Here is a 27,938-nt window from a genome sequence, read left to right as displayed (position 1 = left end):
CCCAAATGGGGTCCTGAAAAGTCTGACACAATGGAACAACAACAGTAACAAAATTAGGTTCAAATCTGCCTGTGCTGGACATTGGAGATATAAAGATAAATAAGACGTAATCTCCCCTCAGGTGAATTGTCTAGTTTAGCTGCAGAAGGGGAGGTATGTGTCATAGAGTAGTGGGAGATAATCCTTGTGAGGTAAGTAAAAAATAGGTTGTATAGGGTTTCAAATGGAAGATTAGGGAGTCTCAACTTAATATGGTAGATAGTGGGGAGCCACTGAAGGTGTTTTGGTGGGGAAGTGATATAGCCAGAAACGGAAGTTTCTGCAGTGGGACCAGAACAGATTCTGGGTTCTCAAAGACTATGTCAGAAGGACATAAGCTCTAGTGTTTTTTAAGCTGGAAAGCCTTTGAGTATGAGTCTAGTGTAGACTGTATCTGTAATCTGAGGCCAAATCTAGCTAAATTCAAACATGCCTGTCACCAGAATGTAGTCTACTAGAAGATAAATATTTTTTGGAGAGCAGAAACTCAGATTTATCATCTCAGCAAAGTACAATGACAAGAGCCATAGATTTGGAAATCAAAGGACCTGGGTTTGAATCCTGGCACTACCATATACTACCTCTATGACCTTGGGAAAATAATTTAATGCCCATGGGACTCAGTTTCCTCATCTGTACAATGAGGAGTTTGGATGCAAAGATCTCCAGGGTTCTTTTTAGCTCTGAAATTTATGATCCTACAGTCATGGTGAGTGGGGGTGGAGCTGACTGGTTAGGATCTACATTGCTGGAGAGATGCAATCAGATAGAATCAGATGGACAGTGGTACAGTTCCAATGTCTTTCCCCCACCTCCCAATACTAACAAGAAAACAGAGAAAATATAATGATCAGCAGCCTAATGAATGAGATGACAAATTCAGAGGCAGTATAACAAATTGTCAGGAACATAAGACTTGGAGGTGGTGGGTGTGACTCTTGTCCCTCATCCATGGGACTATGGGAATTGTCATTTCACTCTTCTGAGGCTTGGTTTCTTCATCTGTATGATGGTGTTGGTGTTCATAATACTTATTACTCTTCCTGTCTCACAGAGTTGCTGTGAGGAAAGCATTTTGCCAAGTACTATGGAAATTTAGACTATTCATTATTTTAAACTTTGCATATTTATGAGCCTCCAAAGTTGGCTTGGGCTTCAGCAAACACTTTTGATTCTGCCTTGCATTGATTCTAGGCCATCTCTAGATTCGTTTAGTCACTTCATCTCAGGCACTATTCTGCTATATTTATTTTGTAGTTGTTTCCAATTTCTGACAATTAGTTTCCTGATCATTAAACTCCATGGTAGCAGGAATACTTTAGTCATTTATTTATGCTTTACTCATTACATAAATCTCCCTGAAAGTAAATTCTAAAGCCTAGGAAGAGGTCTACATGCAAGATTCAACTTGCACATCAATTTACTTCCCCTTTGAAGATCAATCCTAAAGCAAAAAGTGCATTTCAAATCCCCTGGCATTTCCAATACCTGTCCCACTTCCTGATGTTCAAGAACTTAGAATTTAGAATCGTAGCCTGAGAGTCTTCCAACCTTACAGTCATAAGTTTTCAGAGTTCCAAAAGGATTTAGCAGCCATCTAGTTTGACCTCCTACTCCAGACAGGAAGCTCCTCTACCATCTTCCCAGGAAGTATTCAGGTATTCCGCTTGAAAGCCTTCAGGAATGGGAGAGCTCTTTACCTCATAAAACAGACTAGCTCATTGTGGGACAGCTTTAGTCTGTTAGGCAGTTTTTTGATTTTGAAATAACCTGTATACTCTGGTGTGGTGAATTAGAATCTTGCCTCTATTAGCTATCTGGTTCCATGAACAAGGCATGGGATCATGAATTTAGAGATGGAAGGGACCTCAGAAGCCATCCAATCCCATGATTTTACAGATGAGGAAACAGAAGACCAGAGAGGTTAAATAATTTGTCCAAAGTCACACAGCTGGTAGTGCAGAGCTGGGATGTAAACCTAGGACCTGTGATTTCAAAATCGAAGACTTTTCACATTGCATTACTGAAGCCTCAGTTTCCATATTTGTAAAATGGAGATAATAAAACCTAGAATAACTACTTTGCAGGGTTATTGTGAAGCTCAGATCAAGTAATTCATGTAAAGCATTTTGTAAACTTTAAAGGGCTGTTTGTGTAAATTATTATTATTATCATTATCATGCTTACTAGCTGAGTAGTTTATTCTCAGGCCATTTTGAACATTGATAGATTTCCCTAAGGCAATTTCTTTGGTTTCTCATCTTCATTCATTCTCATCTACCCATTTGAATTGAACTCCCCTGTTCTACACCAGGTTGCTCAGAACCTTTTCTGTCAAGAGATGATTAGCCATGGAAAAGTCAGTTTGAAGAAGAGAAAGACATTGCCCACAAATAAAAGAGTCAAGCCAGTTTCTTTTTAATTGAGAAATAGGAAAAATTCTGCTTTCTTTTCCAGGGTGATGACTGAGGTTGTATCCCTTTGGTAAACCTGCTCAGTGTCCACAGCATTTGCGTTGTTCCTCCTCACAGTCCAGTTTCTTCCATGGCTGCATTTGTTGTCTGTCACACACATGCCTTTTTGTAACAGAGGGCTTTGAAGAATTTTCAGTGTGAGTGTGTGTGTGTGTGTGTGTGTGCGTGTGTGTGTGTGTGTGTGTGTGTGTGTGTGTCTCCTCAAGTCTGAACCCAATCACATGGAATCTGAGTGAGGTTGGCATGAAGGGTCTTGTTGCTTTGAAGGTCCATGACTTCAGAAAATCCATGAACCTCAGAACTGGCTGGGACCTCAGAGACTAGTGGTTTTGAATGGTCCTTCAGTGCTCCTCCACATCTGGACAGAATTGGCCTGTCCATGTGCAGATGGGCCTACCTACTTGAAAACGGGCTAGAGAAACAGTATAGTATAATAGAAAGAGTGTTAGACTTAGAGTCAGTAGGGATCTGGGTTCATATCCTGCTTCTGCCACTTATTAGTTATGTGGCTATGAAAAAGTTACCGAACTTCTATGAACCTCAACTTCCTTACCTGTAAAATGGGAATAATAATGCCTGTAGTATCTATTTTTAAAAAACAAGATGAATTTAATTAGAATAAATGTGAAGTCAGTATGCAGGGATTCTTAAGCTTTTTCCACTTGCAACCCCTTTTTGTGTTTCGACCCCTTTTTGAGTTTTGGCAGCTTTTGCTGGTGTCAGGTGTCCTGAGGGCATGCGCATTGCAAAAGGCGCGTGCTTTGTGTTCAGAACCAAGGCTGTAGTGAAGTTGTGCATGTGGGTAAGCCCTGCCAGAAACACCATGGATTCATTACTCATTTGATTTTGAATTAATTTTTGGTCGTTCTTTGTGCATTCAGAAATCTTTTACTATTGCCAAATAGGATTGCGACCCACAATTTAAGAAGTGCTGAGTACAGTTTGGAGGCTGGGGTAAGGTGAGCAGTTTGTCTAGAAAAGACGGCAAAGAGGTTGGAAGAGGAGTAATTCTGCCTACAAACTTAATGTGAATCACTTAGAGTAGAGTACGGTACAGGATTTGTGGTTCAGATCAAACACAACAATCCCAAGAAACATTTATTAAGCACCTATTATGTACTGTTATGAAAGTCAGCTGGGTTAGGGGGGAGAGAATGCTGCCTCAGGGTCAGGAAGACATGAGTTCATGTCTCTCCCCACATAGTGACTGTATGACCGAGGACAAGTCAACCTCTCTGTCCCCCAGGCAGCTCCAAACTACAGAGTAATTTTAGATTTGCATTCATAAAGAAAGTTTCCTCAGTGGCAATTCCCTGTACCAATGAAATCATGTTGTTGTTGGTGGTGGTGGAGGTGGTAGTGGTGGGGAATATGTGAGGTGTTTGGAAATAAATCTGAAATAATCCCTGCCCTCAAAGAGTTTATTTGTTGTTGGTGAGATTGTGAGATGACTTTCATAAACCTTAAAGAACGAAACAAATGCCAGCCATTATTAGAATTCGATATGACAGGCCCAGGACCATCATGGAGATTAGTGGGTTTAGAGAGATTGACAGAGTTGTGGAGAAGAAATTAGAGTAGGTGTGAGGGCCACATTGGAGTTCTGCTTCTAAGTCTCCATCCCACTTTGTTACTTTTGGGGTGTTTATCTTTAATTTATGCCCTCTGAAGTGTGTGCCAAAATTAATTGACATGTTACTATTAAGTTATTGTGACAAGAAGAGTCTCTGTTAAGTAATTTGTTTCAGTCTGAGGAAAGTTGTAAATTATGGAAAAATTGTATGAAAGATTAAGTTTGCAGCAGAATATAAGTATCACATGTATGTGTGTATATATATATATTATATATATATATAGTTATGTATATATGTATTTGATTAGGCTTGATATTCTACTTCAATAATTTTCAGAAAACATTTATTAAGTACCTATTGTACGCAGAGCATTGCTCTAAACATTAGGGGAGATTCAAGGTATAGACAAGACACCATCTTGTCATTATGGAGTTTACAATTTGTCTAGAAAGGAGATGTAATAGGAAGAGAATTGTCTGTAACCTCTGATCCCTTTTTTGGACTGCCTTGACAGACCATTTGGGGATGATATATACCTGGCCTGGATGTACAAACTGGGAATCCAGTCATGCAAATAGTCAGTATCTGGTATCTTGGAGGAGGAGGCAGTAATTTGTTGAGGGCCTGGAGAGTTTTTTGGCTGAAGCCCATTCCTCATTGCTCTTTCTTCCCTTATACTGTCGTGGCTTCCTCCGCTAAAAGGAAAGAACTAGAAAAAAATGATAGTTCCTCATCTAGTTTATAGATGAATTTGTTGTCTCCGGTGTGGCAGGCACTGGGGATACAGGCAACAACAGTCCTTGCCCTCAGGGAGCTTACATTCTACTGCAGGCAAACAAGATGTACATAGATAATAAGTACAGAAACTATACAAAGACAAATAATTTTGTTTGGGAGAGAATGTAGTACCAGCTTGGGAGGTGGGAATTAGGAAAGGCCTTGTTGGAGATAATCCTTGAAATGACCCTTGAATTCCAAGAGGTGGAGATGCAGAGGGAGAACATTCTAATCATGGGGGTATAGTCTGTCCAAAGTCATGGAGGGAGAATATGGAATGCCAAGTACAGGGATCCAGCAGGTAGGGCCCTAGGCCAAGAGCCCTAGGTTGGGAGTCAGGGACATGGATTCTAATCCTGGCTTTGCCTCTGACTTATTTTGGGACCTTTCCTCTATCTGCACCTCAGTTTCCTTATCTATAAAATGAGGGATCAAATTAGGTAATCTCTAAATTCCCTTCTGGTTTTAAAATTCTCTAATCTATATTCCCTTAGCGAGCAAAATAATAGCCCTGGTTCAGGAGAAAGAGGGTAAGGTTTGGTGTCAAAAGACTTGGGTTCAATTCCTGGTCTATGAATAAATAAATGAATTAATGAATGAAAAACATTTATTAAGCAGTTGCCATGTGCCAAGAACTATACCTAGATCTGGAAACATAGATAGAAAAGTGATGTAGTCCTGACTGTCAAGGAGCTAATATTTTAATTGGGAGAAACAATTTGTTTAGGAGAATTCAGCTGCAGGATGGATGGGAGGACCTGGTAGTTCTAAGGGTATAACCACAGGGAGGATGGCAAAACTCAGGGGTCTCTGTAGGATAAACTAGGCAGGCAGATGATAAGGGGCAGTGGTCCTTCATCTTACTGTAAGGTCCATAGTAATTGGTTCCCTGCTTATCCGAGCAGTGTGAGTGGCCATGTCATTTCCCTTTTCTGAGCTTTATCTTCCTCACATTTGAAATAAGGGGATTGTAATTCATCATCTCTAAGTTCCCTGACAGCTCTAATGGTCTATGACTTCACATTTCTGCAGAGTTTTACAGCTTCTAAAATGCTTTTCTTACCACTCTCCCTCAACCTCTCTCCCCCCCAAAAAGATAAAACCAAACAAACTTGTGGAGTAGGTTGTATAAGTATTGTTATACCTATTTTTTTTTTTTTGGTGAGGCAGTTGGGGTTAAGTGACTTGCTCAGGGTCAGACAGATAGTAAATGTCATGTGTCTGAGGTCACACTTGAACTCAGGTCCTCCTGACTCTAAGGCTGGAGCTATATCCACTGTGCCACCTACCTTCCCCTGTTATACCTATTTTTACTGATGTGGAAAATGAGACCAGAGAGGTTAAAGAGCTTGTCCGAGCTCACCCAGCTAGTTGGGAGCAGTGGTAGGATTGGGGTCCCAGGCAGTCCAGTTCTCTTTCCCGACTTCGGAAAGAGGTAGTCTGCAGAGATGGAACTATCGCTGTCTCCTTTGAGGGGTCTCCAGGGTCTCATCTGCTCAGACTTGTGACTCCTTTTTTTTAATAGCAGATGTTTTACAAGAGACCCCACCATCTTTGAAGAAGATTTTCATCATTCTGCTTCAAAGCCGGATGAGGATGCAGCTCCCCAGGCCTTCAAGGAGGAGGCATACCTAAGTATTACTGCTTCAGAAAGACCGGCTTTGTATCTGACTTACACCCCTGCTGGGCTGATGTCAATACCTGCAGTTAAAGCCATTATTTCTTGGCTTCTAGCGTGATAGGGGATGAGCAATTAGAAATAAGCTGTCTCTGGTAAATCAACATGAGCCTTCAAGAATGATGATTTAAATAAAAATTACAAGTTGGGGGAGGGGAAGGAAGCAGGAGAAAGCTGTTAGTGATTTCTGAAGGCTGTCAGGGCCTGCCAATATGAGAGGCAATGAGATATAGTATAAACTTGGAGACAGGTGACCTGGGATTAGGTACCGATCCTGCTACTAACTAGCTTTGTGTTCTTGGGCAAGACATTTGGCATCTCTGGGTTTTGGTTGCCTCAGCTAGACTGGGAGAGAAGTGCTGGATGAATGGAGTTGGTCCCTTCTAACTCTTACAGCCTATGGCATTTATGAATCTAAGAAGCCTGCTTTTGTTCTCATGGCTGGGCCTTCCCAGACCCCATCATAGATGCTTCTGCCATTGAGTTCAGATCTATAGGAATCATACTGCTCAAGACTGAAGACTAATGGTACAGGCCTCCTCCCTCTTGAAGTCCCAACAAGCTAGATGGGTGGGCCAAACTGAGATGAGATTTAATTGAGATAAACATTAAGTTAAATTTTTAGGTTAAAAAAAATCATCTTCAGAAGTAGAGGATGGGAGTGCCTCGGCTGGGCAACAACTCCTGTAAAAAGATCCTGGTGTTTGTGTGTGTGGGGGGACTGTAAATTCGATATGTATTAACAGTGTGACAAGGCAATTAAATGTTATCCTTTGGTGCATTAAGAGAGGCTTTATCAGTCAAGCAATACAATTATATTAAGTACTTTTAAGTGCTAGGCATTGTGCTATGCAAAGATAAAACGAAAACAGTCCCTGAACTCAAGGAACTTATATTCTAATTGGGGAACTAGTAGTGACATAAATAGGTAAATACAAGCTAAATATTGAGTTGGGACAAGGTAACCTTAGAAGGGAAGCTCGTATTGTATTCAGCCCTGGTGGCATCATGTTTGGAGTACTGTTTTCAGTTGTGGGTGCCACATTTAGGATGCCACATGGAAAAGATAGAACATGCATTTAGGAGGGAGATGAAGATGGTGAGAGGATCAGAGATCATGCCCTATAAGGAGCAGCTGAAGGACCTGGTGATCTTTACCTTGAGGAGAAGAAAAGAGGGGACATGAAAATATCCTTCAACTATTTGAAAGGTTTGCCTATGGAAAATGGATTAGATTTGTTGGACTTGAACCCAGAAGGCAAAACTAGGAGCCATGTGTAGAAGTTGTAGGGAGGGAGATTTAGGTTTAATACAAGGAAGGACTTCCTAACCACTAGAACTCTCTCTTCATTTATAGGATGACCTGCTTTGGGATGCAGTGGGTTTCTCTTCACTGGAAGTATTTAAATAGAGGTTGGGATGACCACTTGGTGGTGGTGTCATAGAAGTGATTCTAGTTGAGATGCATGTTGGAATAAATTGCTTCTGAGGTCCCTTGCATGTCTGAGTGTCGGTGATTCTGTAAAATTGCTTTAAAAAAAAAAGGCCCAGGGCAAAGGATTTTACATTTATCTCAATTGAATTCCATCTTTCTAGATCTGGTCCATCATTCTAACCTGTTAGAATCTTTTTGGATTCTGATTCTGTCACCCAGAATGCTGGCATCCCTTCTGGATCTGTGTCATTCGCAAATCTGATAAGCATGCCATCTATGCCTTTGTCTAAGTCATTGATAAAAATGTTACACAGCTGAGGACCAGGGACAGATCCCCTAGGCTACTCTCCTAGAGAAACAGTGTCCAATTTAATGATAATACATTTATGATGAGTCCAGCCATTGTTCATCCTGAAGGTACTGTTGCCTAGCCCACATTTCTCCATCTTATCCAAAGGATAGCATGTTAAGCCCCTAGGCTGGAAGATAAAAAACAGATAGCAGAGCAGAGACTTTGGTAAATGCTTTGCTGAAATTTAGGTTAAATAACATCTACAACATCCCCCTGATCTAGAGTCTAGAAAGCCTGTCCAAAAAGGAAAGAAGGTTCCTCTGCTATGACCTATTATTAATGAAGTCATAGCTCTTTGTAATTATGAGGCTCTTCTCTAGATGTTTACTAACCAATGTTTTAATAATATGTTCTAAAATTTTGACAGTAATCAAAGTCAAGCTCGTTGATCTTTAGTTTGCAGACAGCACTCTTTCCTTTTCTGGAAGATCAGGAAATTTGCCCTTCTGTAGTCTTGCTGTAGCTTTTTTGTTCTCCACAATTTTTCAAAGATCCTTGACAATAGCATAGCAGACACATATAAAAGATCTTGCAGTATCTTGAGATGTGGTTTAGGATAGGTGACTCGAATTCATTTAGGACTGCTAAGGCCTCTTTGACAATCTCTTTACTTATCTTGAGCATCAACTTCCTGTTACTAACTATTTTTATTCTGTTCTGTCAAGTCTAAAGATCTTCCTCTTTGCCAGAGAAAACAGAAATGAAGGAAAAGTTGATTACTTCTGCCTTCTCTCAATCATTCATTTTCATTGTGCAATCCAGGGATGAGAGAAGGGAAGGGAATAAGCATTTATATAATACCCACTGTGTGCTAGGCACTGTGCTAAGTACTTTTTTTTTTAAACAACTATCATCATCTTATCCTTTCTCTGATCCTCCTTCCTCCCCTCTCCAATATGTCTAAAAATGTCCCGTTCACTTTCTGTATAAGAAAGTTGCAGCTGAATGAAAGGATGATTCACAGGTTTTCCCTGGAGAGGCAAATGAAGGAACTAGTGGCCTTGGTTTTATCCTGTGTCCAAAGGCAACAAGAAACATAATTTCATGAGATACTTGGTGATTGCAGTGGTTATGATAAACATAAGCAAAAAGACCACCATAAAGATAATTGCTACTTATGTACCAACATCTGTTGCAGAGAATGACATAGAGAAATTATATGAAAAACTTGACAGACTCAGAATTAAATCAACATATATTTTAGTAATCAGTGACTCCCATGTAAAGGTGGTTATAGGGGAAGAGAGAAAGAAAAAATATAACTCAAGGTAAGAAACAAAAGTTACCAAAGGTGTGTAGGCTACATAGCATTCTCAAGTCTCTGTATCATGAATATTTTCTTCCAGGAAAAAGTCAAAAGGTGCTGGCCGTGGGGAGCACTGGACAGCATCACAAAAAAGCAAGCTTCTGCCAGGTGGTGCTCTGCTATTCTCCCGGTCACTGCTAGAGATTGTTATTCTGAGCATGTGGTTCCAGCTTCTGGCTTCAGCTGGAGTTCCCAGCTGAGGTGTGATCTCTTCCCTATAAGAGGGGAAATGTGTTCTACTATTTCTCTTTTAACTGAGAGTCCAGGGGCTTAAGCTTCAGCTGTTTTAGTGATGGAGGCAAGTCTTCCATATATCCAGTCATCTGGCTAGGAAGAGATACTTAGTTGTTTTCTGTCACCAAGAGAGAAATCTGGCAGTTTTCAGAATTTTAGGGATGTGTGTGTGTGTGTGTGTGTGTGTGTGTGTGTGTGTGTATGTGTGTGTGTGTATGTGTATGTGTGTGTGTGTGTGTGTGTGTGTGTGTGTGTGTGTATTTCTCTCCAGGACATCCTTACCTGCAGATGTCCAGTTATTGTAGACTGGAAGACATCCAATAGATGGGTATTTAATCAGTCTCTGAACCTTGACCTTAATCTTTATATTGTTCAACAGGAACAATATCTTCCCCAAACTTCTATATGACTTAGGGTTAAAGATTGCTTTATGGGGATCCTCTATCATCAGACTCACTTTGGGGATGGGTGTTCTGCTGATAAAAACACATAAGGATTTTTTTTCTGAATCCTTAGCCTGTGCAAATGGAAGGAGTGAAATGTAAGTCCTCTGCCTCAATCCTTTGTTCCAAAATCCCATCTTTGTGATGTATGTGTAGTTGACAACAATCTTCCCAGGCTCTGAGCTGTCCTACATATTAAAGGAGAGACATTCACATGAATTTTCACCATTCCTAAAGAAGTTTAACTAATGTGAAGCAGTTGCCACAAGGTGAGGCTGAAAGAATCTAGAAACTACCTATGCCAACAAACACTTGATCTACTTACCCAGGAGAGAGACATGGAAGTCAAGAGCAATGTTGGTTTGGAAGAGCGGTTGGCAAATCACCTGTTATTGGTATGGCTCTTGAACTTTGGTTTTTACATTTTTAAATAAAGTTTTGTTTTTAAAAACTCTTCTTAGCTCAATAACCATACAAAAATAGGCGATGGGATGGATTAGGCTGTCACTGACCCCTTGTCTAGAATGTAAACTAATTCACAAAATTTTCTGGAGGAATCTAGTGGAAGATCATGGGCAGTATTACCTCTTACAAGAGTGGTTAAGGAAAATTAATTTCTAGAAGGCTTAGGGTGACACCCAGTTCAAGTGTGTCCCCAACTCCCACTCATGTTGGCAAGCCAGGTGCCCAGCAAAGGTGGCAGGTTCCAGAGTCTTAGGTGTGATGCAAGACTTACCCTGTAAAACCAATTACTTTATCTTTGTGGGCATCAGTTAACTCATGTGTAAGGGATGAAGGAAGGAAAGAAACATCTATTAAGTGTCTACAGCGTGCCAGGCATTGTGCTAAGCGCTCTGGAAATCTCTCATTTGATCCTCTCAACCACCCTGGGAGGTAGGTGCTATTATTAAGCCCATTTTATAGTTGAGGAAACTGGAGGTAGACATAGGGTAAATGACTTGTTCAGGGTCGTATAGATAGTAAATATCTGAGGCCAGATTTGTTGGAATCGTCCTGATTCCAGGCCCAGTGCTCTATCTACTGCTCTACCTAGCCTACAGTGAAAGGCTTGGATTAGATGGCCTTGAAGGTCTCTTTCAGCTCTTTATCTGTGATTCTACATTCACCTGGAAAGGAAGACAGGTCGGGGCAGCTAGGTGGTGCAGTGGATAGAGCACCGGCCCTGGATGCAGGAGGACCTGAGCTCAAATCCAGCCTCAGACACATAACACTTACTAGCTGTGTGACTCTAGGCAAGTCACTTAACCCCATTGCCTAGCAAAAAAAAAAAAAGGAAGACAGGTTGATCATATATGGCAAGAGTGTGGAATAACAGATGGACAGCCAGCATGCTGTCCTAGTGCTCACATCATGTTAGAAGATCCCAGCACTTTGGACCTCTGAGTGGAGGATTTATGGGAAGATATGGACAAGAGTTGTATAGGATGGGAAGGTGGGGATGGGTTGCAAACTGCACCTTTTGGGGAAATATCCACATTGATGAATTCACAGCCCCATTCAGCTTTTTGTCCTTTGTCCTTTCTATTCTATGATAAAAATAATCATAGGATTTGGAGTGAAAAGGGACTTCAGAGGTCACCTAGTGACCCATTTCCCTCTTTTTATATGCAAGTAATTCAGAACCTCCCCCCACCAAGTTCTACTCTGATGACTCATCATGATATTGTGACTGCTTTCATTTCTTTGAAAGCTATGCCCTTAGAGTGCAAGCTCTGAAGCTTCTACCATAGCTTCAAGTATGAACCCAGCAAGAAGCTGTTGAAAGGACAATTCTTTGGGCTTTTACCCTGATTTTTCAAATTATTTTGATTTATCAACAATCACTTCCATAAGCTTTTGAGTTTCAAATTTTTCTCCCCTTCTCTCCCTACCTCCCTCCCCAAGACAGTGCACAATCTGATATAGGCTATGCATATATATTCCTATTAAACATATTTTCATATTGGTGATGTAAGTAAGAATTAGAAGCAATAGGAGGAACCACCAGAAAGAGGAAACAGAACACAACAGAAAGAAAAAAATAGCAAATAGTATGCTTTGATCTGCATTCAAACTCCATAGTTCTTTCTTTGGAAGTGGATAGCGTTTTCCATCATGAAGCCTTTGGAGATGTCTTAGATCCTTGCATTGCTGAGAAGAGCTAAGTCTGTCAAAGTCAGTCATCTTACAACATGGCTGTTATTGTGTACAATGTTCTCCTGGTTCTGCTCGCTTCACTCAGCATCAGATCATACAAGTCTTTCCAGGTTTTTCTGAAGTCAGCCTGTTCATCATTTCTTATAGCACAATAGTATTCCGTTACATTCATATGCCACAACTTGTTCAGCCATTCCCTAATTGATGGGCAACCTCTCAATTTCTAATTCTTTGCCACCACAAAAAGAGCTACTATAAATATTTTTGTATGTGTGGGTTTTTTTCCCATTTGTATGATCTCTTTGGGATACAGCCCTAGAAGTGCTATTGCTGGGTCAAAGGGTATGCACATTTTTGTAGCCCTTTGGGCATAGTTCCAAATTGCTCTCCAAAATGGTTGGATCATTTCACAACTCCACCAACAATGCATTAGTGTTCCAATTTTCCCACATCTTCTCCAACATTTATCATTTTCCTGTTTTGTCATGTTGGCCAATTTGACAGGTGTGACGTGATACCTCAGAGATGTTTTGATTTGCATTTCTCTAATCAATAGTGATTTAGAGCATTTTTTCATATGACTATAGATGACTTTAATTTCTTCATCTGAGAACTACATGTTCATATCCTTTGACCATTTATCAATTGGGGATTTTTATTATATTAGCTCAGCCTACCCATGAGCAACTGATGTTTTTCCAATTATTTAGATCTGACTTTATTTGTGTGAAAAATGTTTTGTAATTGTGTTCATATAGTTCCTGGGTTTGTTTTGGTAGGTAGACTCCTAAATACTTTATAATGTCTACGGTAACTTTAAATGGAATTTCTCTTTCTATCTCTTGCTGTTGGGCTTTGTTGGTAATATATAGAAATGCTGATGATTTATGTGGGTTTATTTTATAACCTGCAACTTTGCCAAAGTTGTTTATTATTTCAAGTAGTTTTTTACTTGATTCTCTAGCATTCTCTAAGTATATCATCATGTCATCTGCAAAGAGTGATAGCTTTGTTTCTTCTTTGCCTATTCTAATACCTTCAATTTCTTTTTCTTCTCTTATTGCTAAAGCTAATGTTTCCAGAATGATGTTGAGCACCAATGGTGATAATGGACATCCTTGTTTCACGCACAATCTTATTGGAAATGCTTCTAGCTTGTCCCCATTACATATGATGCTTGCTGAAAGTTTTAGGTAGATGCTATTTATTATTTTAAGGAAGACTCCATTTATTCCTATGCTCTCTAGTGTTTTTAACAGGAATGGGTGTTGTATTTTGTCAAAAGCTTTTTCTGCATCTATTGAGATGATCATATGGTTTCTGTTAGTTTTGTTGTTGATATGATCAATTATGCTGATAGTTTTACTAATATTGAACCAGCCCTGCATTCCTGGTATGAATCCTACCTGGTCATAGTATATTATTCTTGTGATAAGTTGCTGTAATCTATTTGCTAATATTTTATGTAATTTTTTTGCATCCATATTCATTAGGGAAATTGGTCTATAATTTTCTTTCTCTGTTTTGACTCTTCCTGGTTTAGATATCAGCACCATATTTGTATCATAAAAAGAATCTGGTAAGACTCCTTCTTTACCTATTTTCCCAGATAGTCTATATAATATTGGAATAAACTATTCTTTAAATGTTTGATAGAATTAGCTTGTAAATTCATCTGGCCCTGGAGACTTTTTCCTAGGGAGTTCATCAGTGACTTATTCAATTTCTTTTTCTGAGATGGGGTTATTTAAGTATTTTGCTTCCTCTGATGTAAATCCGGGCAATTTATATTTTTGTAAATATTCATCCATTTCACTAAGATTGTCAAATTTATTGGCATACAGTTGGGCAAAATAGTTCCTAATTATTATTTTAATTTCCTTTTCCTTGTGGTAGATTTACCCTTTTCATTTTTGGTACTGGTAATTTGGTTTTCTTCTTTTTTTAAATTAAATGAACCAAAGGTTTATCTATTTTATTGGCTTTTTCATAAAACCAGCTCTTGGTTTTATTTATTAGTTCAATTGTTTTCATAATTTCAATTTTCTTAATTTCTCCTTTGGATTTCAGTTTTTCCAATTTAGTATTTAACTGAGGATTTTTAATTTGTTCTTTTTCTAGTTTTTTTAGTAGTATGCCCAATTCATTAATCTCCTTTTTTTTTCTATTTTATTCATGTAAGCATTTAGAGATATAAAACTTCCCATAAGAATTGCTTTTGCTGCATCCCATAAGTTTTGGTATGTTGTCTCATTAATGTCATTCTCTTGAATGAAGTTATTAATTCTATGATTTGTTGTTTGACCCATTCATTTTTTAGGATCAGATTATTTACTTTCTGCATTGGATTGTGAGGTATTTATGCCCTAGTACGTGGTCAATTTTTGTGTATGTGCCATATACCACCGAGAAAAAAGTATATTCCTTTTTATCCCCATTCATTTTTCTCCAGAGGTCTACCATGCCTAACTTTTCTAATATTCTATTCACCTCCTTAACTTCTTTCTTGTTTATTTTGTGGCTAGATTTATCTAGTTCAAAGAGGGGGAGGTCCCCCCACTAGTATAGTTTTGCTGTCTATTTCTTCCTGTAAGTCCCTGAACTTCTACTCTAAGAATATGGATGCTGAACAATTGGTGCATATATGTTTAGTAATGATATTACTTCATTGTCTATGGTGCCTTTTAGCAGGATGTAGTTTCCTTCCTTATCTCTTTTGATAAGGTCTGTTTTTGCTTTTGCTTTGTCTGAGATCAGGATTGCTACCCCTGCTGTTTTAAATTTCATCTGAAGCATAATATATTCTACTTCAGCCTTTTACCTTTACCCTGTGTGTGTCGCTCTGTTTCAAATGTGTTTCCTGTAAACCACATATTGTAGGATTATGGTTTTTAATCCGTTCTACTATCTACTTCCATTTTATGGGGGAGTTCATCCATTCACATTCACAGTTATGATTACTATCTGTGTTTTTTTCTCCATCCTATTTTCCCCTTTGTTTATGTATTTCTTTCTCTTCCCTTTCCCTCCTCACTAGTGTTTTGCTTTTGGCCACCACCTCCCTCAGTTCTGCCTCCCTTCTATTAGCCTACCCTCCCCTTTCTTCCCTTTTACCCTTACTGCTTCTTCCCTACCTTCTGTTCCCTCTCCCTCTTCTTTCTTCTTTTCCCTCCTACTACCTATAGGGCAAGTTAGATTTCTGTACCTAACTGGTTATGTTATTCCCTTCTTGAGCTAAATCTGATGAGACTAAGGTTCAAACTATCTCATCTCCCTCCCCTCTTTCCCTCTACTGTAATAGGTTTTTGTGCTTTTTCCTGTAATGCAGTTTACCTCCTCCTCCTTTCCTTTTCTCTCAGTACATTTTCTTAGTTAGATCAGATTAATCCACTTACTTGAATCCATTTAATCCACTTGATTAGATTTTTTTTATCATTACATCAAAGTCAACTTATACCCACCTCCTCTATGTATACCCCTTTAACATGGTATAATAACAATACAATTCTCAACAGTTACAAGTGTCATCTTCCCTTAATAGAGATGTAAACAGTTTGCCTTTATTAACAACATGTTGCTGTTTCTTTCTGTCCCGTTTACCTTTTTATGTCTCTCTTGGGTCTTCTATTTGAAGATCAAATTTTCTGTTCAGCTCTGATCTTTTTATCAGGAAGGTTTGGAAGTCCCCTATTTTGTTGAATATCCACCTCCTCCCCTGAAAGATCATTATCATTTTCGCTGGGTAGTTGATCCTTGATTGTAATCCAAGCTCCTCTGCCTTGTGGAATGTAATATTCCTCGCCCTTTGATCTTTTCATGCAGAAGCGGCAAGGTCCTGTGTAATCCTGACTGTGGTTCCATGATATTTAAATTGTTTCTTTCTGGTTGTTTGCAGTATTTTCTCTTTGACCTGGTAATTTTGGAATTTGGCTATTATATTCCTTGTGTTTTCAATTTGGGATTTCTTTTTTTTTTAACATAAATTTATTTATTTTTAGTTTTCAACATTCACTCCCACAAGTTTTTGAATTCCAAATTTTCACCCCATCTCCCCCCTCCCCCCACCCCAAGATGGCATGCATTCTGAATATCCCTTCCCCTAGTCTGTCCTCTCTTCTATCTCTCTCCCCTTCTCTTATCCCCTTCCCCTTCTATTTTCCTATAGGGCAGGATAGACTTCTGTATCTCAATTTGGGATTTCTTTCAGGAGGTGATCGGTGGATTTTTTGTATGGCTATTTTACCCTCTGGTTGTAGGACCTCAGGGCAGTTTTCCTTGATGATTTCCTGAAAGATGCTGTCCAGGCTCTTTTTTCCTTTGTGATTTTCAGGTAGACCCACTAATTTTTAAATTGTCTCTCTTGGATCTATTTTCCAGGTCAGTTGTTTTACTAATGAGGTATTTTATGTTTTCATCTATTTTTTCATTCTTTTGCTTCTGTTTGACTGATTCTTGCTCTCTCATAGAGTCATTAGCTTCCATTTGCCCAGTTCTAACTATTAAAAAATTGTTTTCTTCTATTAGATTTTGTATCTCCTTCTCCATTTGGCCAATTGTAAATTTTTAAGGATTTGTTTTCTACAGTTAATTTTTGTCCTTCCTTTTCCAAGCTATTGACTCTCTCTTGCATACCTCTCATTTCTTTTCCCAATTTTTCTTCTACCTCTCTCATTTGACTTTTAAAATCCTTCTTGAACTATTCCAAGAAGGCTTTTTGAGCTTCAGACCAGTCCATATTCCCTTTTGAATTTCCAGATGTGGGTTTATTGACAATGTTGTCATCTTCAGAATTTCTGTCTTGGTCTTCACTATTCCCATAATAAGAATCTATCCTTTTTGCTTTGGTTTCTTTTTGCTCTTGGTGTTTGCTTTACCCTGACTAATGAGGCAAAACTCAGGACAAAGAGAATTAAAAGGCATTTAAGATAAGTACATGGACTGGGACAAAAGCTTCAAGGTGTGGGACTAGCTTTTATTTGTATGAGATAAAGACAATTCAGGTAGGTCAAAGTCAGCAAAAGTCAGCTCTCTTATCCCAGTTTCTATCCAAGGTAGCAAGTATATGACAATTTGCAAATAGAGGTACAAATATCACAGGGAAGAGTACGTGATGAAGAGCTGCTGACTTGGTGTGCCTTTCCCAATAAAGCCTCTCCCAACACTGATTGACAAGCAGGGCCAGGAACAATGTGTCACTGATCAACATAACTTTCTTTTTTAAAAAAAATCATGTTTTATTTTTCTCCCCAATTACATATAAAAACAATTTTTAACATTCATTTAAAAAAATTTTCGGTTTCTAATTCTCTCCCCTTCTCTCTCCCTTTATCCCTCCCCCTTCTCCTTCTCAAGATGGTAAGCCATTTGACATAGATTATGTATGTACAATCATGCAAAACCTATTTCTATATTAGTCAGTCAATATAACTTACAATGAAGTTATTATAGATTTTTTAGGACCACTTAGCTAAATATGAAGAAGCTCATCACCAATTCTGATTGGCTGCTTGGATGTGAATGGTTTCACTATTGTAACTCATGAAACAAAGAAGTATATAAAATAGTCTCAATCCTATGCTGATGGCATGAAGTCTTGGAAAATTGTAGAGAGCTCCTAATCCATAATCACTCAGGAGTTTGACCTAGCTATCCACATAGGAAAAAGAAAGTGAATAAAGAATGTGTATCATCCAAAAAGCCTCATTGAGATGTCTCATCAATATAGATAGGTATAAATATATATGTGTGTGTGTGTGTGTATGTGTGTATGTATGTGTATATGTATATGACAGACACAGCAGATGGACAGTAAAGTGTGAAGAATTGAATAGGAGGAGGAGAGCAGTCTTGATTACCTTTGGGTCATTATGTAGCACTTTTATTCAAAATGACTTGAAAAAAAGTCTTATTGATTTTTAGATCAGCCATTTTTGGTTATATCCTTCCTTCTCTCCCCCTCCCCCAGATGGACCCTCTCTTGTAACAAAGAAAAAACCAGTTAAGCACAACCATTGGTAACACCCGTCACATCTGACAATATGGGCAAAATTGCACAGCTATAGTTTCCTGCCTCTCCAGGAAAAGGAGAAAGGTACATTTCTTCATGCTTCTTTTCTCTAAGGCCAAGACTGATCATTATAATTGTATGGTAGTTCAGCTTTGTTTTGTGCTATAGTATATTCTTTTTCCTAGCACTGCTTACTTCATTGTGCATCAGTTCATATGAGTTCTCTCAGCATCCTCTGAATTCCTTATATTAATTCCTTCTTTTGGAACAATAAAATATAACAACAATATGCCATAATTTATTTAACCATTCACCAATTGATGGGCACTCACTTTGTTTCCAGTTCTTGTAAACCACCAAAGTGCTTATGTAACATTTTTAATGACCCCAAGCTTCTCCCTGGAACAAAGACCAATCTTTTTTTTTTTTAAATACTGACGTTCCTTCAGTAATGCCTGTTAAAATTGGTTATCTGAAATATAAAAAGAAACTGAGGACAAAGTTACTGGGCCAAATATGATTTAATTTGCAAACCTGGCATTTGCATGTCAAACCAGGTCACCTGACTCCTCAGAAGTCAGAGACAAGGAATGATATACAGAGATGGTTTTTATAACAGAAAAGTGGCATTGAAAAAATTACAGAAAGTTGTTTTGAACATAATTCTATTGGACAAGGCAAGTCACCTGACTAGTTAGCTTCTCCTAGACTTTCTTAATCTTATGCCAGAAGTCTTTTCCTAGAGGTGGTATCTTTTGTAACCAGAAAGTGTACTGGGAAAGGGGAACTTGTGGTCAGTGATTAGCAGTCACTCCCCATCTTCCTTAGCAAGGTCAATTACTCAACTTAGACTCTTGCTCAAGAAAAAAAGGGATCTTATACACTAAGACTGAAAAGATGAACCTAGCCTTTGGCCAACCTTTCTCCAGCTGCCAGAAAGGGGGACTTTCTGCCAGAAAGGGAAACCTAGCTTTTTAAAAGAGTAACCCATGATTATTTTATCATGTCTTATTCTAAATTATCTGCTATTAAATGATGAGATCTTCTCAATCTATTCACTAAATCTATAGGTAATCTAGATTTAAGAGGCAATCTATGTTAGTCTGGCTTAGTTATTAGGACTAGCTTTTTCTGAAGAAGGGAGCTTAATCCTATACTCAAACTAAAAATAAATCTAAGTAATCAAAAATAGCTGATTTCTTTTTCATGCCATATGGCTGTGAATCACAAAATATCCCAGTCTCTAAAAAATCAATGAGAGGGTGGTTATCCAGAGGGCAATGGAGAGATATGGTGCATACAAGGTGTGAGCAAGCTATTTACAAATAAAGAATTATGCAGGAGGAATTGTGTAAAGATTTTCTTTGGAGAAATACATAATTGGAAAAAAGAGGGGCTGGTTAGGTAGAAAAGTTGCAGGAAAACTGATGGATGGCCTGGGTGCTCTATTGATATCCATATAATGTCAAAGTAGGAAAGGAAGGGTCCCCAATGTGTTGGGTGGACTCCTTGTGGTGAATTTACAAGAGGGCATAGATAAATATCATACAATGTGGAGAGCCATGGATGGGATATCACCTGCATCATTAGAGAGAGTATTCACATGGATAAAACCATAGAATTACCGAAATATTGAAGTCCTTTCTGTTGTTGATTACTGATGAACTGGAAGGCACTGTAGATATCACCTTCTCCAACCCCTCATTTTACAGCCTGAGGTCACTTGAGTAGTAACTAGAAGAGATGGAATTTGAAGTTCATTCTAATTCCATCTCCAATGTTCTCGATTCAGCCAGGAAGGCAGAGTAGCCTGCTGCCAGTAAACTTAAGGATGGTATCAGCATTCTTCTTACTCTGTGGCTGCTTAGAGGTAGCTTCTAAAGACAGTGAGAGCCTGCTGCTTTAACCTGGTCGATCTAATGCTGACCCTTGTATGGTGATTGTGGAGCTGGGGACTTTGCAAGGAGGGAAAACAAGAGAGTGTGGAAGCATCTAGATGGGAGGGACAGTTGATAGAACACTGGGCCTGGAGTCAGGAAGACCTGAGTTCAGATTTTGCCTCAGATACTAGCTGTGTGACCCTGGCCAAGTTACTTAACCCTGTTTGCCTCAGTTTTCTCAACTATAAAATGATGGTAATAACAACACCTACTTTGTAGGGTAGTTATGAAGATCAAATGATACAACATTTGTAAAAAGCCCTTAGCACAGTGCCTGGCATACAGTAGGTGCTCTATAAATGCTTATTGCCTCCCTTCCTAGAGCAATATAGCTTTGGGGGAGTCTGATTGCTTGGGTGTTTTTCCTTGAGTGTCTGTTTTGGGGTTCCCTTATTTTGTGGGTATCCACAATATACTTGGGGAAAGTAGGACGTAACTGCAGAGGTGCCCACTGGAGAGCTGGTTAGTAATGGTTATATGCCACAGGAGCAATGATAGCTGTATCCTTATAATACTTTCTGAGTCCTGCCCTGTTCTTTTGGGTGTTACTGGGTCAGAAGTCGCAAGATCTTGGAAGGCAGAGGTCATCCCTGTTCTGGCCTCATTTTCCTCCCATCACAATCTTGACTGTATTGTTAACCACCTCAAGCTTGTACTGTCCTCTATCATTGCATCTCTTGACCTCTTGATCCGCAGTGCCATTCATCCTGAGCTGGCCTCACCTTCTCCTCACCTACAAATGTGCCATCTGCCACTCTGCTGATTGGGTCCACTACGACTTTGTTATCTAGTCTTAACCAGCTCCTCACTACTGCAAGTAAATCTCTGTTATGTAATTCATAGTGTCTATTCTAAGCTCTTTTCCTTCTTAAGCCATACCGGTAGTGTCAAACTCAACTAGAAGCATCTCCTAACTCTCACGTAAGGAGAGTTAGACTTAGAAAATAGCATATTAACATTATCTGTGTTCTATTATATTTTTTTATTATATTTTTATTTATTTTATCATGTATTTCCTAATTCCATTTTAATCGGGTTCAGACCTCATCTAAGGGCTACATGTCTGACTCCAGCTTCCTCAGTGGAGGATATTTTCCTGAGACATTTTAGACTATTTGTTATGAGAGTGCTCTTCATCCCCATTCTACCTCAAATCCCCTCAGTAATCACCACCCTTTCTTTGCTTTTAGTCTCAAAGAAAGTGGTCCTTCTCCTTGCCAAAGTCAGTCCTTTTATCTGTACCCACTTGGTATCATTCCCTCCTATCTCTTCCAGAAAGTTGCCCCTTCAATCATCTCCTCCTTCCCCCTTTTTTATTGTTTAGGTACATAGTTATATTTATTTTGGTTTAGAAGGCCAGTGAGATTGGCTTAAACTCCTTTTACAAGACATTATATAAATATAGGCTGTTTTATCAAGTGAAATAAAAGCAGTCTACCATGCACTCTTTTTTTCACAAATCTATTAAGGTTTTCTCTCTGCTTTAGATTTCCAGCTGAATCTTTGAAGACAAACTTAGATTATTTTTGATGTGATTTTAATGCATTTTCGAATATATCTATCTCTATCTAGTATATATGTATATATATGTTTTTTAATTAGCAAATATTTATTTCTCTCTCCTATCTCTACCCATTGAAAAATAAAAACAAATGCATGTAGACTAGCAAATTGTTTAAAAGATAATCTTATTTTGTAATTGTTATATAGGATGCAGAAGGCCAATGTGTAGAATTTTCATGAAGTTACTCATTACTGTGGGTTGTTAAAATTGATAAAAATAGGAATGTTAAACAACATCTAGACAAATAAAATAGTAACCTTGTGGAAGAACTTAGAATTCTAACAACCACTCAATAGGGTTGATTAAAATAAAATATGGCCAAAATAAAAGTCAAAACATAATCTGTGATAAAAGTTAGAAAAGCTTAAATTCATTCTGTTGATTTGATGACATATCTATCCTTTTATTTTAAAGAAAATTTAACCTTAATAATAACAAGTTTAGCTAACAAATTTGAATTACTTTGAAAAACTATCATAACAATGAACAAGTAAAAAAGTAATAATAGTTCAGCTAAGTGGTGCCAGGCCTAGAGTCAGGAAAACGTGAGTTCAAATCCAGTCTCAAACATTTACTAGCTGTGTGACCCTGGGTGAGTCACTCAACCCTTTTTGTCTGTTGCCTCATCTGCAAAATGAGCTGGAGAAAGAAATGGCAAACCACTCCAGGATCTTTGCCAAGAAAACCCCAAATGGGGTCATGAAGAGTCAGACACAACTGAAAACCACTAAACTATAACACCGACAAAGTAATAAAAATCATGAATCATTATTCATTGGTTTGTTTGGTGCTGTTCCTTTTCTGCCATTTTATATGCATGAATAGTTTCTTGTACTGTTTGCTGCACTTTTTTTTAAGCAATTGGGGTTAAGTGACTTGCCCAGGGTCAAATAGCTAGTAAGTGTCAAATGTTTGGTCTGAGGTTGGATTTGAACTCAGGTCCTCCTGACTTCAGGGCCAGTGCTGTATCCACTGCGCCACCTAGCTGTCCCATGTTTGCTGCATTTTCTCTGATTTTTCAAGAGTCAGAGATTTTAGTGTCACAAGTTTGAGTTTGTACAGCACCATGGTGGCCAAATCTTCCACAAACAACTGCCCTAGTTTGGGAAGGACTTTCTGGAACACTGATTTCACCCCTGTTCTATCTGAACTACTGTATACTATGTTTTATTTTCCTTTGAGTCCCCTGGTTCAGTCTGTATACCCCTTAGGAGTTGGCAGCTGAGGCTGTCCCCCCATTTTTTAATCCAGTGTTCCAATTGGCTCACAGAACCCCTTGAGACCATGTCTTAGATGATTTAATACACTGAACTTTTGTCCTGGGCTGTGTTGTCCTGATTAGTGAATCGCCTGTCTAGCTCCAAATAATCCATTATATTTAGCTATATTTACTTCTTCTGGACCAGGACATCCTGAGACAATGCCTTGGTGACTAATCCTAATCCTAATCTCTCACCCTCCCAGTTTTCCACTTCTTAATCAAACTAATACTACAAGTCAATCAATTCCCCTATGGTTCCACTCCCCATCTCTGTTCCCATTTCCTTATGTATATGATCTACTCCCACTAGAATGTAAGCTCCTTGAGAGCAGGGGCTGTCTTGTTTTTCTCTTTCTACCCTCAGTATTTAGCATAGTGCTAGTTACATAGTCAGCTTTTAATATAGGCCTTTCAGATACTCATTTATTCATTCTTAATAAACACTGACTTCTTCCCTGCTGCTTATAAATGTGTTCAGATCTTCCCCATCCATCAAACAAAAACAAAAACTCTGACTTTACCTAGCCATCTTCTCAGTCTATCAATTTATTTCTCTCCTCCATTTCACAGCCAAGCCCTTAGAAAAAAGCTGTTTACAGTCATTGCCTCTACTTCACATTCCACTCACTTCTCTACCCCTTGAGGCCTGACTTCTGCCCCTATCACTTAAATGAAACTATTCTCTCCAAGGTTACCAATGATCTCTTAATTGTGAAATCTGTGGTCTTTTCTCCATCTTCCTCTTTATTTATTCAATAAATAATTGCCAATTGATTTCCAAGTGATAAGCTCTTAGATTTATTCAGGATCTTTCTTCTAAAGGATGTTATTTGTAACACTTTTTTTTTTAAAGAAAGGGATGTTTCCTTTATTTCTCTTACCTCGATGAAGCATTGAAAGGAAGTCTTCTGGCTCTTGCCCACTGCCCCCTGAGATTTTAGTCTCCAGTAGCATTTGCTATGGTTGGATTCCTTCTCGGCCTTTTTACAGCATCTGACACTATTGACCACATTCTCACCCAGGCTGCCTTTCCTCCTTGACTGCTGATGACACTGCCCTCTCCTGGCTCTCCTCTGGTCTATTTAATTTTTCTTCAGTCTCCTTGACTGTATTTCCATCCATGACCTGCTCCTTTTCTGGAGCTAACTCTTGGGCTGAACTTTGACAGAAAGTGGGAATTTTAAGATTTAGAGGTGAGAAAGGAGTGCACTTCTGGTATGGGGAACAGCAAAGCATGGAATGTTGCATGTGAGGAATGGCAAAAAAAACCCCCCAAACTAATTTGGCTTGACTGTATAGGGTGTGAAGCAGAGTAATACAATAATAAAGCTAGAAAGGTAGATTGGGGCCAGGTTATGAATGACCTTAGGTATCCAACAGAAGAGTTTGTATTTGACCCTGGGGGTAATAGGGAGCCATTGAAGCTTCTTTGAGTAGGAGAGTGATATAGTCAGAACTGTACTTTAGAAAATCATGTTGGCAATTGTTAGGAGACTACATTAGAGAGAGAAGAGCCTTGAGGCAGGAAGACAAATTAGGAGGCTTGCACAATAGTCTAGTTAAGAAGTAGTGAAGGCATGAAGGGATTATGGTATGATTGTAGAGAAGGGGTTGGATTCAAGAGTTGTGGTAGAAAGAAAAAGACTTGTGGTAGGAATGACAAGACTTGGTTAGATGCCTGAGTTGAGGAAGAATGAGGAGTTGAGGATGATGATTCTGAGGTTGTAAGCCTTGCAACTGGGAAGGACTTCAGCAATAATAGAGAAGATGGTTGTGCATATATGTATGTATGGGAAACATAAGTATTTCTGGAGCAGTTTTGGACATGCTGAATTTGAGATGTCTGTGGGACATTCAGTTTGTATTTTTAAAAGACAGTGATATGGAACTAATAACAATTATCATGTTAGCTAGCATATACATGTATACATACACTCACATATATGTATATATATTCTAATTTAATACTTACAACAGCTCTGTAAGGTAATTGCTATTATTATTCCCATTTTACAGATGAAGAAACTGAGGCTGAGGGGTTAGCTGATTTGCTCAGGGTCACACTTCATAGTAAGTAACTGAGGGAGGATTTAAACTCAGATCTTTTTGACTCCAAGTCTAATGCTGTATTCATGACTCCAACTCTTATCTGGAGCTCAGGATCTAGGCTAGCACCAGCTATTCCGGAAGATGTCTGCACAAAGATGTTATTTAGATACATGGGAACTTCTTAGAGCTTGAATATTTTGGAGTCTTTTGAGTTATCTTGATGAAGAAGCTGCTAGAATGCTTGTATTTGTTGATAGCCAGAGCCCATCCTGTCTGTGCCTGGCCCAGGCTATAGTTGAGACTGCTATTTCCCCAAATTCCAGAACTCATTGGGCTCTGCTGAGAAGTGTAAGACTGGCAAGATCTCTCTGAGGGAAGGCACCAAAAATGGACTGAAAACAAATCTTGTGACATCAGAAAAAGGATTCACTCCAGGGGAATTTATCCCAGCTCCTGAACCTAATGAAACAGACATTAGAAGGCATCGATGAAAACCAAATTAAAACAAGGGAGCTTTGGATAATGCCCAGGCACAGCTGCCTCATTTTTCCTGTTCAATTTCAGATGCACATAATTAATTGTTGTCTTTAATCGGCATTCTGCCTCCAGCTGCTGGCAGACTGACCACCTTCTAATGGAACAATAGAAGGGATGGAATTTATATGGGTCCCTGCTCTGTAGTGACAGCCATTCCCCCAAAAGCCTGACCTCTGCCAGGGTTAGTAATTAAGGGGCAATTGAAATGAAATTAATTGCAATAGGGGTGTAATTAGCACAGCCATTGATTAGAAGCATTTGAAACCATCGCCTCTATCTGGGACATTAATGGCCATTCCTTATTGCTCAATGCTATGGTGAGTCTAATTGGTACCTCCAGCCTCCTAGGATCATAAACCTCTCAGTCATTTTGGTCTCCTTCTCCCTCACTCCCCTCGCTCTTCTCCCTTCTTACCTCCCCCCTCCCTGTCCAGTTTAGTTTCCAAGTCTTCTACTGCCTGAATCAATATCTCTCATCTTTCTCTTCTCCACTGACTGTTTTTTGGATTGTTGCAATGGTCTGCTAGCCGGTCTCCCTGCCTCCTATCTCTAACACAGAATATCACAATTTCGGAGTCAGAAAGGACCTTAGTGGACATAAAATTTAGCTTGTGTCTGAAAAGGAATCCTTTATGACAAACTGGAAAAGCCTTTGTTTGAACCACTACTCACCCAGATAGCCCGTCTCAGTTTTTGGATCACTCTAATTCTTAGGGAATTTTTCCGTACTTCAATCCTAAATGTCCTTCTTTGAAACTTTCACTTATTTCCCCTTGTTCTGCCTTCTGGAGATAGAACAAACAGTCTAATTTTTTTTGTCTGTGTGGACAGCCTTTCAGATACTTGAAGATAGTTATCATGTCTTCCTCTCCCTTCCTATCTCTGCCCGCTACCCCAAGTCTTTTCTTCCATCCCCAGTTCCTTCAACTAATCCTTGTATGACATGGGCTCGGTCTCTCGCCAGCCTTGTTACCATCTTCTGGTTGCTCTTCAGCTTTTTAATGACTTTCTTTTTATATGATCCCTCCAAGTGAACACAGAATTTCAGATGTGATGTGACCAGGACAGATTACAACAAGATTTTCATCTCCTTCCTCATGCAAACAATTCCTCTTCTATTGTAGTTTAAGACTGATTTTTTTTTTTGGCCATCGATTCATATTGAGCCTGCATTCCCCTAAAACACTGACATCCTTCTTCTGATAAAATGCTATCTAATCATGTCTCTCCTATCTCATGCTTGTGAAGATTATTTTTTGAATCCTAGTGTAAGATTTTATATTTATGCCTACTAAATTTCGTCTGATTAGATTTAGCCCCATAGTCTAGCCTGCCAAGATCTTTTTGGAGCCTGAATCTGCCATTCAGTGTGTTAGCTTTCATTTCCAGCTATGTATCATCTGCAAATTTAATAACTATGCCATCTATACTTTTACCAAATATGCATTTGTATAATTTTTTAACGACTTTAGGAGGTCATTGATAAAAAAACGAAATAGCCCAGGGCCAAGCACAGACCCCTGGAGCACACCATTAGAGATTTTGTGCCAAGTTGATATTGAACTATTGTAGTCAACATATACTTTTTGGGTACAACCCTTTCACCTGTTCAATCAATCAATAATAAACATTTATTAAGCACTTACTGTGTGCCAGGAACTGTGCTAAGCACTCAGGATACAAAAAGAGGCAAAAAGACAGTTCCTGCCTTCAAGGAGCTTGTAATCTGATGTTCTGAACTCATCTACTTGTATTATGTCATCTAGTCTAAAGGTCAAGCACATGGTATTTGTCAAACACAACACTCAAGCAGAGCCTGAACCAGATTGAAATGCAATTGGGAAATACTTAACAAAGTAAATAAACATGCAATAAAACATACATAACATTACATTGTAAAACTAAGTCAATATGTCATCTGCAGGGATCCTTAGTTAGTAAGGATTAGTGGCCTCCATTTCTGTTTGAGTTTGACACCATTAATCTAATCTACCTCTCCCTATCTTTTCCCACAAGAATAATAGGAGATATTTTGTCAAATTCGTTGATAAAATCTAAACAAACTATCTGCAGCATTATCTTTATCTGCCATCTTAGTAAACCCATCAAAA

This window comes from Phascolarctos cinereus, unplaced genomic scaffold (genome assembly GCF_003287225.1).
Source record: "Phascolarctos cinereus isolate Bilbo 61053 unplaced genomic scaffold, phaCin_HiC Scaffold_2;HRSCAF=192, whole genome shotgun sequence".
Lineage (NCBI taxonomy): Eukaryota > Metazoa > Chordata > Mammalia > Diprotodontia > Phascolarctidae > Phascolarctos > Phascolarctos cinereus.
Note: the sequence above shows the minus strand (reverse complement) of the source record.